We start from the raw sequence: 5,535 nt of genomic DNA, 5'->3' as shown, positions 1-5,535 counted from the left end.
TTGCACACAGTTCTGCCTGGATATGCAATTAAATTACAGTAAATTCCTCTTTAAATAATAAAATTTGGAAGACTCTTCAGGATTCGAAGATGTCTGGGGTTAAGTAGCTTTTAAACCGTCAGTTTTTAAATGGCTGGTGCAATGAATAGCTACCTTTAACTCCTAAACCCATTATAAATATGCTATACATCTGGGTGCCCGTTTATCTCTCCATATTTCTTTTTAAAATGAGGGAAGCATTCATAAAAAGCTACTTGGCACACTTTATTTTAGGAAAGCAGCTGTTAATTTTTTCACGTATCATTTTATGACCGAGTACATGTGTAGCGTTGGAAAGCATCCAGAACGCCTCTATTTGCTAAATGACTGTTAGCTGAGGCATATTCTTCTCAGCCTAACCATGGTATAGGTTATATCAATAAAGTAAACATCTGTGATTTCTGTTTTTAACCAGAGGAAGGGGGCAAAAAGAGTTACTATAAGCGAGGTGGGGGGAGGAGTTTAGGTAGGAAGAGCACACCTGCGTTGCAGCAAATACGATATTTACATTGTTCTGTGCTAGACGAAGTCCCTCAGCCGGGCACTCGGGGATATTTACATGGCGGGAGATAAAGTTGAAAGCCTTTCCCCGCGTGCCAAATGGGATTCTCCCTGCGGCCTTCTGCGTGGCGAGATAACAGGTACTGAGCGCTCCCGGTGGCGCCGGGCTTCCCCGCTGCACCCCCTCCCCGGCCCTCCACCCGCAGGCCCGGCGAGGCGCGCCAGGCGCTGGGCCCGGGACTTCCCAGCCCCGCGGAGCCTGCGGCGGGGTTCCCAGCCTCGCCGTGCGCGCGGGACGCGTCCTCATTTGCCCTGCGTCGCTCGAGGATGCCGGCGCCCAGGAGCAGCCGGTGGCGTGATAATTAATGGAATACAATATTTATGGTCCGAGGTATTGACTCTGAGGCCAGCGCGCCGGGTAGACCGTCCGTGGGGGTCTGACAGACAGGGGGGTGAGTGAACAAACATAATGACCGGAGTACTTATGTCTATCCGGTTTACTTACTGAAGCCCGAGGTAGGTAACATCATGATAAATATTAATATCCACCTAGACAGCCCCGCCGTCCTCCTAAGCTCTCCCTTCTTGAGCGCTGCCCTTACAGAAAGGCCAGAGAGGAGGGTTTATAAAACAAAACAAAACACCAAAACATAAAATGCTGCAAATATGAAAAATAGGTCACCAATAAAATTGGTCTCAGCATGGAGCGTAATTGCAACAAAGTGCCGCCGAGTAAAATCGAGGAGTATAGCTGGCTGAGGCGGCACAGTCGCGAACCATCTGGTGTGTATTAAAAGTGGTGCTGTAAATATTGCTGAGAGCTAATGCATTATCGGCTTCTATAAGTGCACGGGGCCTGTAAGCTTTCCATATGTTAGAATATGTAGATCGGGTGAGGGTAGAGAAAGGTGTCCTATCAATCACCAGCTTCTAAAGCATTGTTTTGCCCACTCTTTGTGGAATTTTGGCCCCAAAGTGTAGGATATTCATTCTTATTCTCGCCTCCCCACCCCTCCCTGCATCCTCTTCTCTCTGCCTAGCTCTTTCTCTTTTTCTGTAGCCCTTTCTCCCAGCTCCTTCCCTCCATCCCCTCCTCCTCACTCCCTTCTCTCCAAGGGGATAGGACAGGCATTGCTGACGTCACTTCACATCAGTGAAGGAGAGTAACTGTTTCAGAGAGAGGGAGAAAAAATTCATCTGTTTTTCATCAGTGCTAAAGTTTTGCCTTTTTAATAGAAATGAGCTGCCCTGGCTGAGTACTCCTTCTGTTTTGAAGCTTTTTTCTTGGGGGGGGGGGGCTGAAGAGATTGGGAGGTGCTCTTCATCCTGTGAGTCCAATCATCCTATACCTGCGTCTAATGCCAGAATCAGCTCAAATAGGTAACCATCATTAAAATAAGAAGCAAACCTGGTGTCTTCTAGAGAAGATTTCACACCCCACACTTACGAGGCAACTTTTGCCAAGGATGGTGGAGGGCTCCTAGCTCCATGACACATCTGCTTTGAGTCCTGAAACTTCTTCCCTTCTCTGCAATTCCCCTGGTTATAATCCCACCCCCCACCCCCAACACACCAAAACTGCCACACACAGCACACCTCATAATTTTCCTGCTGTCCCACTAGTTTTCTAGGGAAAACAGAGTCTTCCTTTTCCTGATGATACCCCACATTTAGGAGTTAACTACAATTATCCCCTCATCTCCTCTGAGTTCCCCATCCCCCATATTTCTCAGCTGCAAGTTTTTACTCAAATCTGCAAATCTGGTGTTAGGAAATTTCCCACATTACATGGTCCACAGAGATCATTTTCTCTCTCCCAATGTTGTTGCCCCTGTCTCTTTCATCCTGCCTATTCCACATCATTCTCTCTTCCCCTTTCTTCCCTCCCCACCTCTCCCTCTTATGCACACACAGTACAAACCTCCAGCACTTCCAGTGTGGATAAACCTGCTGGTTATGACAAACCAAGTTCAATCAGCAAATAAATAAAACTCTTACTTTTTTTGGCTGCCGGCTGCATTCCCCCTCTGGCCGTTGCCTCCTTTAATTATAGGAGCTATATTTCTTCCCTGGGAGACATTCGAGGGGATTTTGGGTTGGAAACGCGTTTCTGCTGAGTTATTTTGGAGCCAGGACCAGTGAGTGAGCGGCCAGCGCCCAGAGGCTTTGAGTGAAGTGCAGATTGAGACATATCGAGTTCCCTCTAAAAGGATCATTTCATGTGGGAGGTTGGACACAAAGTTTGCACTCGTGACTGGCATTCCAGTGAGAGACATGCATATTTTAAAACAACAAAGCAAGCTAGAAAGAAGGCGTAGGGGAGGGGGAAAACTTGGAAAGAAGTTACTAAGTGACAAACATCTGTCAGCATGGGATAATTTGTACACTCTGATGTAAAACTACCTGCCTCCTTAGAAGAAGTTGAAGGCACAGGATCCAGGAGAGCAAAGTGGATACATATTTATTCCTGTGTGATATGGCTAACAGACACTTTCCCCAAAATAGGTATAAGGTGATTAAAGCTTCATAAATGAGTCTCATTTTAAAATGTTTCTTAAAGTAGTGGAGACCTCTGAAATTGCTTCTTTCTGATAGTTAATACAAAATTAGGTCCATTTAATTTTGAACAATGTACTTAATTTAAACAAGGGAGAGTGATAAAGTAGGACATTTATTGTAGGAAAGAAAATGAACTTTGTCATGACAAAAAAAAAATGCAGAAAAAGAAGAGAAACAAAAAAGCTCAAACAATCCCTGGTTGCTATGCTCTAGAAGTCTTTAACTGAAAGTACCAACTTCACATGTGCATGTGAGCCAAACATATAAACATCCACCTCTCCGCAGTGTCAGCAGGAGAAATGGCAAAATGTTTTCAGAGGACATCTTCTCTCTCATCTAAGTGTGGAGTTTCCACAGCATCTTACACTTTGAGAGAGAAAAGGAAAAAAGTTCCTTCTTTAGGAAGGAAGTTTTTTTAAAAGCAGAGTGAACAATCAGGCAAGATCCTGGAACCTCCTTTTTTTTTTTCTTCTTTTTTTTAAATAGCCTGAATCTCCAACAGTCACATGGAAGTTCAGGCTCCAGCTTCCACCGAGAAATCTTTTTCTCCTCCAGATCTGAAGACAAAAGGAGAGGAGGCCGGGTGGTGAGCGGGATATCTCTGTTAGTTGTCAGCGCAGGTCCATGGGCTGGGAATGCTAATGAGCCTCTTGGCCAGCTGAAGACGTGGTTCTCTCTGGCAGACCCTGCCGCTCACACACACACTCGGGCTCCCGCCTGCCGACTGACAAGCACACAGACAGAGCCTCGTGCTCGACCCTGTCTCTCTCCTTTTTCCTCTGAGCCCAGAGATCGATCGCTGACCCCACCATTGGGCCAACGCTTTATTTATCTGGCTGCGCAATGATATTATCAGCCTTAAACGTTATATACAGCAAATGTCTTCGTAAATCAACACAATAGGATAGCCTGCAGAGACCAGCCTGGTCTGCCTTAAAGAAATCCCTCGCTATCTCTTTCTCCTTCTCCCTCTCCCCTCCCTTGCAGACACCCCTTCTCCTTTCCTCTTTACAACTGGGGACATTTAAGACGCCGGACTTGGGGATTTGATCCCTTGCTCCCAGCCTGGTTGGAGAAGGCCTTAGCAGACTAGGAGATGGGTAGACACCATTATCCACCCATCACTGTGATCTCCATCAGAGGTTCCCTTATCAGCCGGAACCAACTGCCTAGACCTACTCTATGGACAAGATCCGGATTTCTCAAAATTGGGGCAGGAGAGAAGGCGAGGGGTGGAGTGTGCCACCTTGCACCGTGTTAATTGTTTTCTTTCCTCTCAATTACATTCACAAACCTCTTTTCTGCGTTGCATGTTATTTCTTTGTGCTTTAAAATTGAAACCACGTGCAGCCTTCTCCCCTCCGCACACACAATAAATGCGCTGCCCCCTCCCCCAACCCATCACACAACTATTTACATCTTGGTTACTCACTCCAGCTCCGGCCCGAAGAGGAAATTGGCCCCTTGGGACTAGGTGAGGCTTTATGAAAGCCTATCTCAAAGCCGTGTCCTGGGCCCCCAACTCCGGGAGAGGTTCCTCGGCCCCCCTCCCTCGCCTCCCTTCCATCCTCGCCTTGCACAGGTGGTTGAGGCTTCCTTTGGGGAGAGCTAGCAGGGGGACATCCAGGGGGACAGGCAGCTGTGTCTGGCCAGGCCCATCGGCTGCCCGCGCACACGGGCGGGGGCCAGCGGGGGCGAGGGAGCGCCTGCCTCACCCTGTCCCGGCTCTGGGCGCAGCGCAAGCCGCGCAGGCAGCAGTCGCGCCCGGGGAGCCCTCCTCGCCCAGGTCCTCCCAGGCAAAGAAGTCCCACCACAAATAAATAAATCAGTAAATAAATAGATAGACAAATAAATAAATAATCTCCAAAGGGGGAGGGGGAGCTGGGAAATGGCTTCGCTGACAGGGAGAGATAATAAATGAGAGGCGCTTTCAGATAGATATCTCAGACGTGAAATTGCGCCCAGCTGGTTGTGTAAGCAAACAAATAGTTTCATGTTAGGAACTCTCAACTTGTGGCTTGATGAATAGAACACGACAGAGGTAAATGGGTCTTTAACTCATTTAGGAATACAACTCTTTGGCTTTCCAAGTTAAAGGCACAGTGACGCGCAGGCCCTCTAACTAGAGTTTTATTAGTTGCCACTTGTGACTCCTGCACACCCGCCCCGTGCTCCTGCAAGCTTTCCCTCTGCAGGCATCCAGGCGATTTGTCCTGAGGGACCAAGGAGCTTCTGGAGGTGACGCTACACTGTGGGAGATGTAAGGACTGCCTGGGAGAGGGAGGAGGAGGAGGAGGAGAGGGAAGAGGAGGAGGAGGAGAGAAACAGGGGGAGAAGGGGGAGGAGGAGGAGGAGGGGGAGGAGGGAGAGGAGGAATGGGGGTAGGTTTTGGATGCAGGGATGGTGGCTTCCAGACCCGAGCCCTCTCCCCCCACC

Source organism: Myotis davidii, unplaced genomic scaffold, assembly GCF_000327345.1.
Source record: "Myotis davidii unplaced genomic scaffold, ASM32734v1 scaffold44, whole genome shotgun sequence".
In the NCBI taxonomy this organism is placed as follows: domain Eukaryota; kingdom Metazoa; phylum Chordata; class Mammalia; order Chiroptera; family Vespertilionidae; genus Myotis; species Myotis davidii.
Note: the sequence above shows the minus strand (reverse complement) of the source record.